Below are 18,399 nucleotides of genomic sequence, written 5' to 3' on the forward strand. Positions count from 1 at the left end.
TGGGGGAGGTTCCACGTCCTCATCCCTCTGTCCTGTAGCCAGCAGCTCCCATTTGCGTTCTTCCTGATGACCAGGAACTGAGTGACACAGGTCATAGATTTCAGCACACTTAATCCTCAGGCAAGCTTATAAGGTAGTATTTGCGTCCCTTTCTTAGAAAGGGACAGCACAGCTGGTGACAGCTGGGATCCACTCGTTCTCTTTCTGCCCCTCTTTCCCAGGATGTCCCATGCTGGTATGTCGTGAAGTGACTTCAGATGTAGTTTACTGGGTTTCAGACTGTGAAATCTTGCGTTTAAATGGTGAAGAAATGTGCTGATTTCAGTCATGGTCATGACCTCAAAATTGTTTCTTGAAAAAGAAAATTATTCCAACCTCAAATTTTGAGAATTCTGCCTTTATTTCCTTAACACAGAAAAGAGTTACTTTTCTCTCCGGAGGTGTTTGGAAATTAGAAGCAGGGAGCAGAGGGAGAAGATTGTTGTGGGAACTACCAGCATTTAGTACTTCAGGAGCCAGGAAGGCACAGGATACAGGATAGCCCCTCATAATGAATAACTGTGGCCCCAAATGCCAGCATTGCCCCTTTCAGAAACTCTAGGTTCCTTATCCACAGGAAGCAAATAATTCATTACCCTGAAGAAATAGAGGGCATGCTCTACCCAGATGGACGGTGCATAACCCATTTATAAAAATCCACCCCAGTCCCATTTCAGCAGGAATTTCACTTTGTTTTACATCATTGTCCTCTTTCCTCCCCTTTTTGGCCAACTTTAAATACAACTGAATGGTTGGCTCCATCTATGGGGGCTAGGAAATAAGAAGTAGGGTGGGGGTGGAGTGTCCCATGGAAAAGAATTACTTCTGCTCCTAGGAGCTATGTGCCATCCCAGGAAGACTCAGAGACTCCAGATGTCCCTGGATTGAGCTGCTACCACGTTCTGGTCCAAGGTTTTGATGGCTGTCCCTCTCAGAAACCACACTGATGGCTTGTACGTTACAAGCTTTAGTCAACAGATACAAATGGATCAGAATTCATCCCACTCTACAAAAATGCACTACTCATTTGGATAATTGTTTTTAAAAATAAAAGTACTGACTTGTTAACTTGCATTTATGATCAAATATTTAACTTAATCTAGATTGATCCCCTGCCATAACCAATATCAATGGTGAAATGCACTTTAAAGACAGACTGAGTAGGAGTGAGTTAGATGCTACAAAATGGTGGAAGGTTCCCTGCTGTGGGCCACCTTTAATGGCAGCTACTTCATCTACATAACAGTCATCTGAGAGGGGACTCTCCTTATCCTCAGGGTATATATCCTTGAGGCAACATTAATGATCATGAGGATTTTCAAGGGAAGTCTTGACTGCTTATAAGGTGTGACTATGTCCTTCCCAAAGAGTAGCAAATAGCCTTCTCATGCTCAATAGGGAATTCCAAAACAGAATATGAGCACAGGTGTAGACCAATTTTTTCTAATTGAAACATCTAAAATAACAAATGCTATAATGTCCTTTCAGATAATTTATTCAAATTAACATAATGCCTGGATCTATTATGTAGGCAAATGTTCAAGGATGAAGACCACAACGAGTGTGTCCCTCTTGTAAAAGAATGCAGCAATGTGTTAACCATCACAAGCTAGGTGCCCAGGGGGTGCAACAGCTAAGTGCTTGACTGGCTGTTTGGATCGGATCACAGTCAAGAGGGGACGGTGGGCAGTTGTGCTGTGTCACAAGGCTCCACCACAGCCACCACCACTCTGGAAACAGCACATCTGAGAAGGAAAGGACAACCCTGTCATTTTATGTTAATTTCATTCCATTGTACTTCCAACACACCATGGGCCAGAAAAAGTCGTTAAGGCACATTTTGACTAAATCAAAAATTAGAAAAGTGAAAACAGTTTAAATAACCCATATCACAGAATATGAAAAAGGGGGGGTGTCATGAAATGTTCTGTGTCAAGATACACGTGTCTTTGGGATTCACTGTTTGAATGTTGTCAAGGCAATTGTCTTATTTTTAAACAAGTGTTCTAGGGTTAAAAAAAAGTCATCGTTTTGTGTTTGTCTGGACATATGTAAACATGTTGAGGAATTCTTTATCAGAGCTCTCAAATTGAAAAGGTTAAACAAAACCAGTGCAATTTATACCTTACTCTGCTTTTTTAGATCTGATCTTAATGAAAACAAGTTTTAAAAAACAATACCCGAAGAATTGAGAGCCATTTAAAACCACATCTCCCCCAGCATGCCCCCATTTATTATTGATACCACATTCCTGTATACCACGGGTGCTATTATTTTGCTAACTTTGAATGAAAACATATTTGGTATCAGGATACAAATAATCCATACACATTTAAACATGCCTTTAAGCACCCATTTCCTGGGTTGAATTATGTGAAAAATGCCCATTGCTGACACAGTGGAGCTTTTGGCTGTATTTTTGATGAGCATATGATGCAAATATTTGTTAAAATATGTATAAAGAGTAAAACATAGAGCTATATATGCTTCAGCTGTTTTGACGGCATTTCAATCGTGTGTAATTTTGTCCATATAAGCTGATGTCATTCTCATTTGGGGGCACGGGAAATGCCTGTGTCCTCCTCTCCAGACACAGTGTCCTGTATGTCATCGATTTTGCCGCAGCTGCTGTTAAAGGCTGTGGAGTTGACTCTGACGCCAGGCGACCCCACGTGGCAACGTAGACCTCGCTATGCTTGTCTTGGCTGGAAACTTCGAGAGAGCACGCCAACCATGTGTTTTTCCTGTGGGAACACTGGGTGGTATCTGACAACCTTTTGTTTAGCTGCCAAGCACCTAACGGTTGAGTCACCTGGGCTCCTAATGTCACTGTGGGGCAGTACTGCTCCGTTCCATTTACCACGAGCATTACTGCTGGTTGAAATGCAAATAGTTCTTGAGAGAGTCATTTAATTTTCACAACTGCTATATATACAGGAGAATACACACACACACACACACACATATATATATTTGTTAAGTGGGTCCCTCTGAAAATCATGACTTTTAGAGAAGTTTTCAAATGATTATATATATATATGTTTTCAAATGGTTATATATATAAAATGATTTATATATAATCATTTTTGAAAACATATTATGATTATATATATAATGATTTATATATAATCATTTGAAAACATTATGATTATATATATAATGATTTATATATAATCATTTGAAAACATATATATATATATAATCATTTGAAAACTTCTGTAAAAGTCATGATTTTCAGAGGGACCCACTTAAAAAATACTAATAATTCAGTGTCATTCATCATATACACTGCTATGTAACCATCACCACTGCTGATTTCCAAAACTATCCATCACCTCTGATAGAAACTCAGTACACCCTATGTAATAACTCCCAACTTCCCCTCACCCAGCCCTTGGAAACCACTAGTAAGCTTTCATCTCTCCGCATTTGCCTGTCCTAAACATCTCATGTCAATGGAGTCACACAATATTGGAAGGGCCCAACATGAAATATTATGAAATATCTTATGAACTATCTGGAATAAGCAAATGCAGAAAGATTAGGGTTTACTTAGGACCCCAGAGGAGGAAGAAATGGGGAATTCTTGCTTAATGGGTACAGAGTTGCTGCCTAAGGTAATGAAAACCCTTGGAAAGAAGGTGGTGATGCCACCGAGCATTGTGAATCCCACTAATGCCACCGAACCAGCCACACACTTAAAGATCATTGTTTATGTGAGAGAGCTTGTACCACAATAGGAAATACCTTCATTAATAAAAAAGTCATGATTTCAATTTTTAAGCCCATAGATAAAACTATTAGTAAAATAGCTAATAAACATTATAATACAATGAAATTTAGATAACCCAACTGTTTTTATTAATTTTTATATTCCCAATTTGGTGCTCCCTTTGCTGCTTAAGAATTCGCTCACGGTTTCTAGCACGCTGCTAAAAACATCATTGGTCCTTCATAAATACTTTTGTCAGGTTCAGTTTGAATGATATGTCTTACCATTATGGGTAGATGGGAAATGAAACTGCACTGGAAAGTACTTTTGGAGACCGTTTCCTTTTAAAATCTGAAAATGAGGCTTGTTGCCTGCCTGGGAAGGTAGCAGTCCAGCGGGGCTGTTATCCTCAGTGTGAGCCCCTCACCATCCAGTCACTGAAAATGGCTCTGCGTGCAGGGCCTGCCCTTCCTTTCCACCCAGCCCCGAGGTAAACAGCAGTCTTAGCGTTTGCATGTCTCGTGGGGGTAAGGACTCAAATACAGCCCCTTTGAGCACAGAATGAAAAACTGCTTTTGTTTGAAATGTGAATGTCTCTCCCACCTCTTTCTGACCAGAATCTCTGTGCACTCTAAAAACCATTTTCCTAATCAATGGCCCTAACTGAGACCCTCCTCATTTTGAATACCCCCCACTGTATTTTATGATGAATTAGGTGGGGCTGAGGGCAGTGGAGAGGTTACATAGCATATCACCATTTTGCAATGGACAATTTAGAGAAACCTCTCTCCCCGCCCTGCCCCTGCCCATCCCCCCCCACCCCCCCAGCCATCTCATAGAATAGCACCTTCCTCTTCACCAACCTTAACACCTGTCTAGCTTCTAGACTACTGTTCATTGTTTCTCTTGCCCTCCCACCCCCAGTAACCACCAGAGTCTCCTTCTTTTGGTATGAAAACTTTATTTCAAGAGAAAGTAGTGGTCTTAGACAATCTTTGTCTTTCTGTACTTAACGAACTGCACCCTGCATCATGTCCTTGTCGCGAGGTGTTTCAGTTTTCATCACTACTACGTAACGATGTGCAGTGTCCACTGTGCGGGCTCCCTTGTTGCTTTACATCTTGAAAAGCACACTTCTTTTTATAAATTCATGTACAAGAAGGTGCTGTACCGCCAATGAACAATAACTACAGTTATATGTTTGTATACAAACAAAGCCACCGCCCCACCACCCCCACACACAAATTTACTGCCAATTCCAAGTCACAGTGATTCTATGTAAGATTTTCATATGGGAACAGATCACCTCATCTTTCTCCCACAGGGCAGTGAGTGGGGTTTGAACTTCCAACCTCCCAATTAGCAGCCTACATGGCCAGCAGGCCTCCTTTGTATACAACATGCACCTATTTTCAGCTGTAGATTATACATTTACTTTCCCTTCGATCACACTGTCTCCTGGTAACCTGACCAATGTCCAATGGGTTTGGCAGTGCCAGCACTGCTTTCCCCCGGGCATGGGTAAAACCGAAGGCTGTCATGAGCTCGTGCTGGTACATGCGATGAATGCAGCCTTTCAATTCCCAGCTCAGGACTCTTCCCACTTCCTCCTGAACAGTAGTTGTGGGGGGCAGAAGATGGGAGGAGATACATGATATGATGGTAATTTTGTTTTCTTTCCTAGTGATATTACACTGGAATTGTTTTTAGGTGGGTCTTGGTTTTCTTTTCCTAAAAGGGGTGTAGCTCGGTACTAAATGGTATTTGATAAATGTCCATTTATATTATTAGCCTTACTCTGAGATTTCAATATATCGAATAATCGATGTCCTCAAGTTTCATGACGATTTGGTGACAGAGACATAAGACAATTTGGTGAGTGAGACCCTGTGCACTTTGGTGAAACACAAATGGGGTATGATAGGTGCAATGTTGTCTGGTTTGTTTTTATTTCTCTGAAGCTCCTGGCCGCAAAGAGAAGGGTAGTAACGGGCTTTCTGTTCAGACGGAGGACTTGGGAGACAATGATCAGGGTTCAGAATGTGGCCTTGCACAAGCAACATAACCTCTGACAAAGAATTTTCTCACCTGAAAAAGATACAGAGCTGTTGGGAGCACTGGAAATAATGTAGCCCAAATGGCATGGAACATAGTAGTTGCTCAATAAATGTTTGTATTCTGGAAAAAGCAAGCCACAGAAACAAACTCCTAGTATTCACTGAAAGAAATCATTCTGAAGCCAAAGTATTTGCTTGTCAAATACAAAGTCACAGATATACAGCTGTAAAACACTTATTTCCAATCTTTGAAAGGGTGATGGGAAATTTTGTTATTACATATTTGTATATCTTTGGCATTACTTTTTGTTACCCTATTACATTGTACCATATAATGCCCTGGCACAAACATTTATAACAAGACTCAGATTATAGGTTGGGATATAAATGGAGGGTATTAAGAATGCTCCCGGAGCACATGGCCTAGGCCTCACCCTCGTGAGCCTTCCTTCCACAAGGCCAGGTCGGATGATGGTGGTGGCTTCTATTTCTGGACAGACGTTTAAAGATCATCAGGCTGCAGAGGCCCCTCCACCCCAGGACGTGCATTCTTGGAACACCCTATCTGTGGGTTATGGAACAAGAACAGCTGCTTTAGCTCCATGGTTCAGGGCCAAAGTGCAGCAATGCCCAGGGGCGCCACCAGGTGCCACTGTCTAGCCTTAGGCAAGCAGAGAGAAGGGAAGAGGGACAAAATGAATGAGAAAATGCGTTAAGATTTAAAGTCAACATCTCATTGGGGGAAAAAGCCAAAAAAACCCATAAATTGAATCAAAAAAATTATTTCAAGATCACTCACAATTCTGTCATCTTTTTTATTATAAATAAATCATTTTATTGGGGGCTCTTACAGCTCTTATAACAATCCATATGTCAATTGTATCAAGCACATTTGTACATATGTTGCCATCTTTTTAAACATATCTTTCTGTTTGAGCCCTTTATATCAGCTCCTCTTTTTGATTTTCACTTGCATATTACCTTTCTCTGGTGTCCAGTTTAGAGAGTGTCAATAATAATGCATATAATATATATATGTATAGCTTATAACCTTTTCTATATTAACTCTTCTTAATTACCGCTAATTGCATGCCGTTGTAATTGTTAAAGAGCCCTGGTGCCTTCACGTGTTACATGTTGGGCTGTGAGTTACAAGGTCTGAAATTGGAAACCACAAGCAGCTCCGTGGGAGAAAGACGAGGCTTTCTGTTCCCTAAGCAGTTACAGTCTCAGAAACTCAGAGGCAGCTCTAGACTGTCCATAAGATCACCATGAGCCTCTATCAACTCGATGGCAGTTAGTGTTTTGTTTACTGTGAGGTATCATCAAGTCAGTTCTGACTCATGGTGACTCTATGCACAACCGAACAAAACGCTGCCTGGTCCTGGACCATCCTCACAATTGTTCCCAGGCCCGAGCCTTCACTGCAATCCACTGTGTCCATCCATCTTGTCAATGGGCCTTCTTCTTTTTTGCTGTATCAAGTATCGTGCCCTTCTCTGGGGACTAGTCTCTCCTGACAATATGTCTAAAGCATGTAAGATGAAGTCTTGCCACCCCTGCCTCTAAGGAGCACCCTGGCTGTGCTGCTCCCAAGACAAATTTGTTTTGTCCTTTTAGCAGTCCATGGCTCTTGCAGTATGGCTGCATCAGTGGACGCCAACGGAACAGCACTTGTGAACATGGCACAGGGCTAAGCAGAGTTTAATTCGACTGCATGCAGGCTTTCTATGTAGGTGAAACAGCTTGGCAGCACCGAACAACAGTGAGCAGGAACTAAGGAGCTCTAGTGGTGCATTGGCTACGTGCTCAGCTGCTAACCCAAAGGGAGTGGTTTGACCCATCAGCCACTGTGAGGGAGAAAAGATCCCTTACACTTTCCTTTGGGAGTACAAGCTAGAAAGACCTAGGGGGCAGCTCTACTCTGTTACATGGAATTGCTATGAGTTGAAATCAACCTGATAGGACATAAGAAGTAGCTTTATGATTCTGGCCGTATGTTTTAACCCAGCAGTTTATCCATTACATTAAGAAATAGATTCCTTTAAGACTGCGTTAGACCGGGTTGACTAGAGAAACAAATCTAAGGACACTCCTATGTGTGTAAGAGAGAGCTTTATATCAAAGAGCAATTGTATATTGAGAAAACATCCCAGCCCAGTCCAGATCAAGTCCCTAAGTCCAATATTAGCCCATATGTCCAATACTAGTCCCTAAATTCCTGTTCTGACCCACGGAGCACATGCAATGATGCTCAATGCAGGAAGATCACAGGCTGGTGGGTGCAAAGTCTTGTGAATCCAGTGCCCATGGAAGCATCTCAGCGCCGGTGAGGGTCTGTCTGCCACGCCCACCAGGAAGCATGATCTGGCTGTGAACTGACTGACAGGCTAAACTCCACCTGTGCACTCTATTTATCAAGTTAAAATTATGTAACTATCACAAAGGCATTCCCTAACAAATGAGGGTCCTGGGGACCGATGGCACAGGACCCAGCAATATTTTGTTCTCTATACACAAAACCCCCAAAACCCACTGCCAGTGAGTTGATTTTTAAGTGACCCTACATAGTGTTTCTGAGGCTGTAAATCTTTACAGGAGCAAATAAATTCATCTTTCTCCCACAGCGAGTCTGTGGGTTTGAACTGCCCATCTTTGGGTTAGCAGTCTGACTTGGCTTACCTGATAGTGCCACCAGGGCTCTTTATTATACACAAGGTCGCCATCAGCTGGAGGCGACTCCATAGCAACTAATAGTAATAAGGAGGAAATATCATCAGAGGTCCATATATCTAAATACTTAAAACATCTTGAAATAGGCTCTTTATTTCCACCTTGACAATGATGTCTTCCTAAAGACCTAGACATACAGGTTTGAATTTGGAATTCTTGGATTCGTCAGAGTTGCATGCCACAGCTCTGTTGTTAGCCTGTGGCCTGTGCCTGATTTAGTTGAGATATCCCAACCGCCTTGTTCAAGCTCTGAGCATACCCCTGCCAACAGCCACCCATCAGGTTTTGGGTCTTGAATTACCCCTGCCAACAGTCACCCATCAGGTTTTGGGTCTTGAATTACCCTTGCCAACAGACACCCATCAGGTTTTGGGTCTTGAATTATGCTCGGCAGCATTGTGGTCCTCTGAAGGGTGCAGAGAAGAAGTTTTGTAGGTTCTTTCAGTGAGTGGCCACTACTATTTTTTATGCAGTCCTAGGAACTGGGTTCCCAAAGGTGCTCTAAAAGGTTGGAGTAGCACGGGCTCCAGGTGAACACATCCATTTGGCCGCATGGACTCCTGGCATGGCTAGGGGAGGATGAACGCAGGGCTCCCTGAACCACATGACCCAGGGCAAGGTGGTAATGGGTTTGCTTGTGTCCCGGGGCTATCTGACATTTTAAAACATGCTGGAAGACTTTAAAGTGAAATTTAAATCATCGCTTCAAAGAAAATGTAAACAGATGTATAACGTCAGGCTATATTAACCTAAGACCCCTTTCTTCTAAAACATCCAGCAAAAGTGCAGTATCAGAAAGCCTTTGAGTAAAGCCTTCATTTGGACCCCAGAACGTTGGATCTGAAGTTCCTTTTTTCCCGATGACTTCATCTCCCTTGTACCTGTCATCTGTTTCCCCTTAAGCAGAGAAGAAAGGAACACACCAGCAGCAGTTCCCAGCATTTCTGGAGCTGCAGTTTGCTGTCCCTGATGACCCCATCCGCCATCCTGATTATACCCTGACCTTGGCTAGTCTGAGATCTATTCAGCAGAACCTCTGTACATTCCTGTTGATGGAAATTGTAGGAACAGATGGAGGAGTTGGCTGCAAGGAACATGCTTATTATCACCGAAAATGTTCCTTCTCTTTCCAACTTGGTTCCCTGAGCATGGGGGTGGGTTGAGCCAAGACTAGTCTGACTCACAGGCTCCCACAGAATCAAAGGAATCCACATATGGCAGTCTCTAAGTCACATTTCCCTCCAATTGCTGGAACAGTACATTTTTTTGGATGGGTGTGCAGGGATACTGTGTTGTTATCATACCTTGTTGTACGAGGTTGGGACTGGATTGCAAATTTCTGGTTGATATGGACCCAAGTGGCACCACACAGGCACATAGACGTCTTTGCTTGTATGGCAGATGGCAAGGGGAGGCATGGGAGAGCAATCGGTGTTTTGCATCTGTGGAAACTTTCCACTGCTCACTGGTCAGGTGCTGTATGAAAATCCCCATTCTGTCGTCATCATCCACAGGTAAGCTTTCAGAGGGGATACCTGGCTGATACTGTGGCTGGTATCCAAGAGGAGAAAGGTCCAGCTCTAGGTGAGGTCCAGTGAAAAGTGCACCCCAGGTTTCACGTTGGAAGCCATGTCTTTTGGGGTTTAGGGTGAGGAGTTGATGTCAACTTCAGACAGGTCATATTGTTGATATCTGTTCCACACTTGTGTCTTTACCCAACATCCTGTGTGCATCTTGTGACCATGGCAACGTTACCAATTTGCTCCTTTCCTTTCCAGGAAATGGATTTGATCTGTGTGCTCAGTTGCAAATTCAGAGCTCTGAAACACACACACCTATCCGTGATCTGACCGTGTCACCGATTATCCCCGGATTGTGTGGCGTAAGACTACAAATATGCTCACTCCTCACTTGTCCTCTATCGCGTTCTGCAGTCCTCCTCATTCGTGACAGCTATAAAAGTCTACCCAACCCTTCTACACGTGAACAACGTACATCTGGACGGTGACAAATGTCCTAGGCGAGAGTGACCCTGGTTCTGTGTCCGGTGGGTCATGATCCTCAGTGGTTTGACAATTACGTAATGAAGTAATTTGGCAGTCATATGAGGTAATCATTCTCCGTTTTGGCATTTGACATGGTCAACCTCCATTTTGGCTAATGTGGATTTTCAAATAGCCACCTGGTCATTGGAACTTAGCCATGCTGATAAATGAGAAGGGGATGTAATCATTTCTGTGGGTCAGGAAGTCACACACAACTGGTCCTCTGGCTCGGGAACGTTCACAGGGCTGTCATCAAGTTATCAGCCTGTGCTGGTGTCATCTCCAGGCCTAGCTGGGGATGATAAGCTTCCAGGCTCACTCAAAGGGCCGAGGCAGGATTCAGCTCCTCATGGCCTCTTTATTGGCCAGCGGCCTCCTCATTCTTGCCATGGGAGCCTCTATCTAGGGCAGCTCCGAGCATGCCTGCTGGCTTCTTCAGAGCAAGCAAGCAAAAGAGCAAGAAAACAGGCATGGCAGAAGTCTTCTGTAACTTAATTGTGGACATAACACTGCTCTGCTTTTAAATAAATTAATATTTTACTGGGGTTGGGGTGAAAGTTGACCCAGCCAGTTAGGCTCCCGTTGGACAGTTTGCACAGTTTATTCAGTGGAGGTAGTTACATTTGTCACCAGGTGTCAACATGTTCTCTTCCTGTGTTCCATCACTCTCGTTTCTCTTCCTGCCCCTCATTTCTGGGTTAGAGTCATTGTTGAAGTGCTGACCGTACACTGATGGCTTTGAAGCAGCGCTCTGATTGTGAGTTTTAACTTTATTTTGTGAACCATCTTGCTATTTTGCTAAACGGTGACATTAGGGGATTGTATCATTCTATATTTATAGAGTGTCTGGGTGAGACTCAATAGTCTCAGGCGTCCTCTGTTCTCTACTGCCCCAGCTTGTCTGACCTTTGAATGAATGAATGAGTATATTTACACACACATACACAAATGAGTACAGTATATATATACACAAATACCAGCAGTGAGATTATATACCATCAAATACTATCAGGGTCACCCAAAGTTAACAGAATTCAGCAGTTTCCAGACTAAGAATAGACGACAAGGAAGGACTAGGCGGCCCAGTTCTGAGGAATGAGCCACAGAAAACCTCGTGAATAACAGCAGGACATTGTCACACGGGGAGCACCGGGCAGTGTTTTCTTCGGCTGCACACAGTGTCACTATGAGTCCGAACGGACTGGATGACACCTACCAACGGGTGCATATGAAATGAAGCTCGCCATGCTTTGCCCTCTGGACCAAGTGTGAAGGCCCAGTTCAAAACGGTCAGTGGCGGTGGTCAGGCACTGCCAAGTTCTTCTGGTCTGGGTGTAGATGAGGCGGTGGCTCTTGATGACTTGTTTGATCTCTGTGCTTTTGATTATGTTTTTACTGCTCTGCTCCTGCTGCCACAACCTGTAATCATGTCTTAGATGGTCTGAAACTTTCAAACGCAGAAAACAAGTGTAGGACGGTGTTTACTTACATCTGAGTGGTATCCATATTTGTGTCTCCAATTAGTATATGTGGCTGCACCCATATATTTGCAATCACACATGCCTGTAGATACATCTGGAGCCCTGGTGGTATAGTAGGTAGGCATTGACCTGCAAGGTCAGCAGTTCAAAACCACCAGCCTTCTCAGTTTGGAGACTCTATTTGCCCATTTAATACAGTATTTGGAAAAACATATTTGCTTAATTTTAAGAGGCTTTATGTATCCATTTTGTCTATTACTTGTGCAGTTACTGTCCAGGTTGCTGACCAATTTTTACAAAGGACATACTCAAAGTTTTCTTTCTATGATGTATTCTGGGGAGTTTATAATGCCACATTTATCATTTAGGTTTTTGGTCCATTGTCAGTTAGTTTCTGTGTACGGTGTGAGACATGAGTCATCTTTCATCTTTCTGTAGATGGATGTCTAGTTTTGACAGCACCATTTACTAAAGATATTGTTTCTGCCCCCCTAAATGGACTTTCACCTTTATTGAAAATCAGTTGTCCATAGATAGCTGAATTTGATTCTAGATTGGTCATTCTATTCTAATTCATGCGTCTGTTGCTGAGCCAATCGATACCAGGCTATTTTGATGGTTGTGGCCGTATGGTGTGTTTTGATGTAAGCGAATGTGACACCTCTTGCTTTGGTCCTGTTGTTCAACATATAGTCACTACTTTTTGCTAGATTTTCTTCATTATCAGATTGTAAGATTCATGGTAACATTGTAGTCCACGTTCAAGGGCATGGATATAAGCGGCAGGGGATCATTTGAGGCTATTTGAGAAGCTGCCCAACTCTGCTTTTTGACCATATTGGATTCTAATAGACTTTCTGTCTCTGGTAGGGAGAAATAGTTAGCCCGTTCAACTTCTAACCCAAAGATAGATAGGTCTAGTTTATCCAGATTTACCTTGGAAAGAGATAATCAGATCTACTTCTAAAAAATCAGCCCTTGAGCACTCTCTGAATTACAGGTCTACTCGGACACACAGGGTCACCCTGAATCTAAGTTGGGCCCATAGCAACGGGTTTGCTGGTCACCTTCCCAACAGAAGGGCTCTTTGAATTCCCCACATCCATTGGCCTCCATAGAACACGATCCTAAAGCAATGATGATATTTGGTTTAAGTCTCTCTTGTTAGCAAATCATCTCGCGAGATTATTAAAGGATCATTTTGTAGTGTTTCCGTTCACTGTTGCTTAGAATTCATACGGCTCTTCACGGAGCATCACCAGTGGCGGGGTGTGGGGTGGGGGTGGGGGTGTTGGGGTGTCAAGACACGCTCTTGGTTGCCCCCAGGGTCATAAAATGGCGCTGCTAAAAAAATAATTGTCCTGCTCAACCCAACCCCACTGTCTGGCTGCAGGGTGAAAACAGGCCCAGAGGGAAGGAACCAGCTTACCCGCAGCTCCTTCCGAGCCCGCCTCTTAGGTTTGGTTGAGTTGAACACCCAGGTTTACGGTGTGGCTTGGGGGCCTGCAGCACAGAAGGAGATTAAGAAAACAAGGCAGGAAACTAAGGACGTGGAAAAGAAAAGGGAGAAGAGGAAAAGAGGCGGTCCAAGGAACAAAGGTCTATGCAGGAAGAAGAAAGGAGAAAGGCTTAAAACAAGCTTCCTCCAGGGACCACTGGGGGGCTCCATGGCCCTCTGATGCACTGGCTTTAAGGCAGAGACAGGGGAACAGATCTTTCAACTTTCAGTGTGTCCTTACCACAAGGCAGCATGGCACAGTGGTTCAGTCTGTGGACTGCAGAGCCAGAGAGCCAAGGAGTGAATCCCAGCTCTGCCACTGGCTGTGGGACCTGTGCAGGGTATTGGACCTCTCTCGCCTCATTTTAGAAAATGCCAGTGATGTGGGTACATCCCTCGTGGGATTGCCCAGAGAATCCAGTGAGTTAATGAATGTAAAGTGCCAACAACAGTGCCCGACACCTGGAAAATTCTGTCCTTATCAAGTAATGGGAGCAGCAGACTGACCTCACCCTCCATCCACCCCCTTGGGATAGGGAAGGGGTCACGGGTAGGGAATGGGCAGTAGTGAAGAAAGAATGTACATTGTGTATATGGCTGGCTTGGTGCAGCCAAACCCGAATGCCCTGTGCATCACCCAGAAAATCAGAGACGCTCCAGAAAGGTTTTGCTGCCCCCTCAGGCCTCTCTGTAAATCCCTGCCAGCTCATCCCTCCATCCCCTCCTCTCACACTCTCTTCTTCTTTTTTAATCTCTTCACACACACACTCCCCACCGCCCCCGCTGCCTCCTCTCATGCTTTCTTGATTTCAACTCCTCTTGAAGCAGCTGTTTGCCTCTCCCTGACACTCACCCTCTCAAGAGACGAACCCAACAATGCCAGGCTGTGAGGTAATAAGCGGAAAACGAAAACTATACAGTACTTTTATGGTACTACCAGTATTCTGTAGGATCAATACTATCCCCCTCCCACATGCCGTCATTAGCTGATAGTCCCTAATTCCTCTAGAGCAGTGGTTCTCAACCTTCCTAATGCCGCGACCCTTTCATACAGTTCCTCGTGTGGTGGTGACCCCCACCCATAAAATTATTTGGTTGCTACTTCATCACTGTCATTTTGCTACTGTTATGAATCAAGCGACCCCTGTGAAAGAGTCGTTTGACCCCCAAAGGGGTCGCGACCCACAAGTTGAGAACCACTGCTCTAGGGCTTTATTCTCTCCTGGCTTTGTTTTTCTTCAACCAAAACCAGACTCACTCTTGTGGACTCACAGCGACCCCCCTGTGGGTTTCGGAGACGGTAACTGTTTACGGGAGTAGAAAGCCCCATTTTGCTCGCTCAGAGCTGCTGGTGGTTTCGAACTGCCAAGCACGCGGATCACAGGCCAACGCATAACCACGACATCACCAGGGGTCCTGCTTTTATTCAAGCGTGTACTTATTTGGTAAATACAAAAAATTTTTACTGAGCACTTACTCTGTTCTGTGCTCGTAAGTTCTACTTCGAAGAGTACTGGCTTGAAATTTATCAAATGATACTTGCTATGTCCCAGAAGCCCCGGGGTGTGGTGGATACAGGTCAGGCTGCTCATAGCAAGGTCAGCAGTTATCAACCACCTGCCACTTCCAGGGAGAAAGATGAGGCTTTCCACTTCCATAAAGAGTTATAGCCCCGGAACCCCCCAGGGGCAGTTCTAGCTGCCCTGTGGGGCAGCTATGATTTGGAATGGACGTGCTGGCACTGCGTTAGTCTATCTGAGACGTTGTGCAGTGCTTTACACGGCCCTCAGGACAACCCGGAACCGTGACCCCAAAGCTCTCTGCCATTGAGCCCATTCTGCTTGGCTAGGATGTTCTATCGGCTAGAGTAGAACTTCCCCTGTGGGTGTCCAAGGCTGAGAATGTTTATGACAGCAGAAAGCCTGATCTTCCTCCCTTGGAGCAGCTGGTGGGTTTAAACTGGTGACATTGTGGTTAGCTGTCCAACATGAAATCCATTACACCCACAGGGCTCCTCCAAGTATAGAGTATGGGCTCAGCTAAAGCAGGCCAGGGTCCCGTTTCTCTGTGCATCCCTAAAGGTCAGCAGTTGCCCCCAGGAATGAGGAGACAGAGAAACAGTGCCAGGGATGCCTGACTCCCCGATAACTGGACATCCTACCTGCCAGAGCTGATAAACTGCATTCTGGGCCATAAACCTTACCACTGACCTCCTAGGCCATAAACCTCACTGCTGATATCCTAGCCCATAAACCTTGCTGCTGCAGCACGGACCTCCCTCTCCCCACTTTCCTTTAAAAACCTCAGACACCCCCCCTCCCCCCCGGGCAATGCCTACAATTCCCCTGGCCTACTTGCTAGACCTTGGGGATTCACCCGGGAGCTCCCCCCTAATAAAGCCATTTCTGTTTCTGCTCTCCCTTTGTACTTTCCATTATCTTTGTCCATCTCCCCGTGCCTCAGTTTCTCTCTCACTCGTCCCGTGTCTCAGTTCATCTTTATATTTTGTAAGTATTGTTATTCTATGTGTACAGCCAAGGAAAGCTAAGATCTTGAGAAATGGTCACTTGCCTGAGATACAATTCATGCACTCATTCCTTCAGCCAACTCTGAGTATTCTGGCCAGTCCCCGAGGCTGGACTGAGCTGGAGGCGGACCACTAGAAGTCTGTTCAAGCTTGACTTTACAGGCCATGGTTGGGGCCTGGAGAGAAAGGATGAGTCTAAGCAGAAGTTGAAGAGTCCCTTGTTTCAAGAAGATCATTTACCAGGTTGTCAGGAGCCCACCAGCCATTCCGCAGAAAAAGGATGAGAGCCTCTGCGCCCGTGAAGATTTATAACTTCAAAACCCCACAGGGCAGTCTGCTCTCTGCTATAGGGTGGCCATGAGTCGTAATTGAATCAATGGTGATGTGAAGGGTTTTTGTTGGTTTGTTTTGAGTTACGGAGCCTTGGTAGTGCTGTGGGCTAGGCATTGGGCTACAACCAAAAGATCAGTGGTTCAAACCCACCAGCTGCTCAGTGGGAGAAGGATGAGGCCATTGCTCCTGAATAGATCTAGAGTGTCAGAAACCCTATGAAGGATTGCTGTGAGCTGGCATCAGCTTGACGGCAGTGGGTTGGGTTTTGTGCACAAGGCTGTACTGCATGCGGGCACAAGCATACTGCTTTGGGGGACAAATTGCTATGCAAGCCAGGCTATGGACGGAAGAGACCCCGATGCCATTTCTCAAGCTCTCTCTGCTCTGTGGGACACCCTGGAAAAGAAAGCGCCTAGTCTCATGGTGGCTGAAATGAAGGGGCACCCTAGAGGCACAGAGCATAGTGCAGTAGGACATGGAGAGACACAGCCCCAAGGTCAGTCAGGATGACTCCAAGACTCTCTATAATAACTGGGGTGGGGAGGGAAACCAGGGTTCCGAAGTTCTTCACAGGTAGGGAAGATGAGACAGGGAGAAGTGAGGTATTATGGCTATTGTGATTCTACTTATGTTAGAGAGAAATAAGTTCACACACAGACATACACACACAGTAAGTAAGGCCAACTGTGCTCGCAGAACTAACATTTTCTGAGGTCAAACATGCAAACAATTAAAATCTGAGAAGAACCCTTATACTAAAGCATATTAGGGATTTAGGAGAGACTTCAGAGAGAAGGCACGAATGAGTGGGGCTCTGAGGGATGCATAGGAGTTTACAGGTTTGCCTGATGAAGAAGAGGTGGGGGAATATTACAACCAGAAAGAATCCCACATACAGTGGCTGAGAGTCATGAAAACGCCCTTTGGTTGAGAATGTGGAGGTACATTTGGGGCAGACTAATGGGGCACAGCGGGTTATTTTGGATGATGAATAGAGAGATGAGAGCTACCCAGCTGACTGGCAGTGGGATGAGGAAGAGGTCAGAGAGTGGGGGACAAGACTGAGGACACTGGTGTAAAGGCCCAATAGTCAGAGATCAGAACACTTATTCTGGACTGAAGGAGGCACCCTGTGGCTTGTGCACATTTGTTGGTGGGAGGGCATGGGGGCGAGAAGGCTGCTCCTTGGGAGTGGGGGGGAGCTGTGGCTGAAGGGGCAAGTTTCTGAGAACTTGGAGAGAGACCCTATCCCCTTTTCATTCCCAAACCCAACCTTCACAGGGGTCTAGATCCTGATGGGCATCAAGACCAATTTTCTAGAATTGAACTAGGGAACTGAGGGAGTGAGGGGCCAGAGGCAGCTGAGCTGAGGGAACCAGCTGGAGACTGTTAAAAATGGCCAGCCTGGCCCTACCTGGGAGGTGGCTGAGGCAGAGCCAGAGAGATCAGGTCATTTAGGAGTAGATTAGAGGGGAGTGCTAGTGTCCAGCTTGGCCTGAGTCTGAGCATCTTTACAGGATCCAGTGTGCAGTGTGCTTGCTAGAAGATTCAATGTTAAGAAAGTCTTCATTTTCATTGCACCTTGTAATAGTACTCCTCCTTGCTTCTAAATCTGAGGCTAGGCAATTTTGAAATCTGCAGGGGAGCGGCGGTAGGGGGTGTTGGGGCAGGGGTAACAAGACCTTTTGCTTATAGCAAGGAGCAGACGACCTGCTGTGCGGGCCCTTTTCTGGGGCTATTAGGGAAGGGGGGTGGCATAAAACCATCCCCATCCGAACTACTACCACTGGCGAATTTCTTAGGAATTAAATGGTTTAACAGAAGAAAATCAACACAAGGACCGAGAGACCCGTAATGAGACAGCGGCCACAAACCTCTTACAGCCACCCCTGAGAGGAAGCTTGGAAAACGACCCTTTTCTGGAATATCTGTCGTAGCCAAATCGCGGCCACCCTCGCCTCCCGGAACGCCCCC

This window comes from Echinops telfairi, unplaced genomic scaffold (genome assembly GCF_000313985.2).
Source record: "Echinops telfairi isolate 266 unplaced genomic scaffold, ASM31398v2 ScPeMD7_23;HRSCAF=83, whole genome shotgun sequence".
NCBI lineage: Eukaryota > Metazoa > Chordata > Mammalia > Afrosoricida > Tenrecidae > Echinops > Echinops telfairi.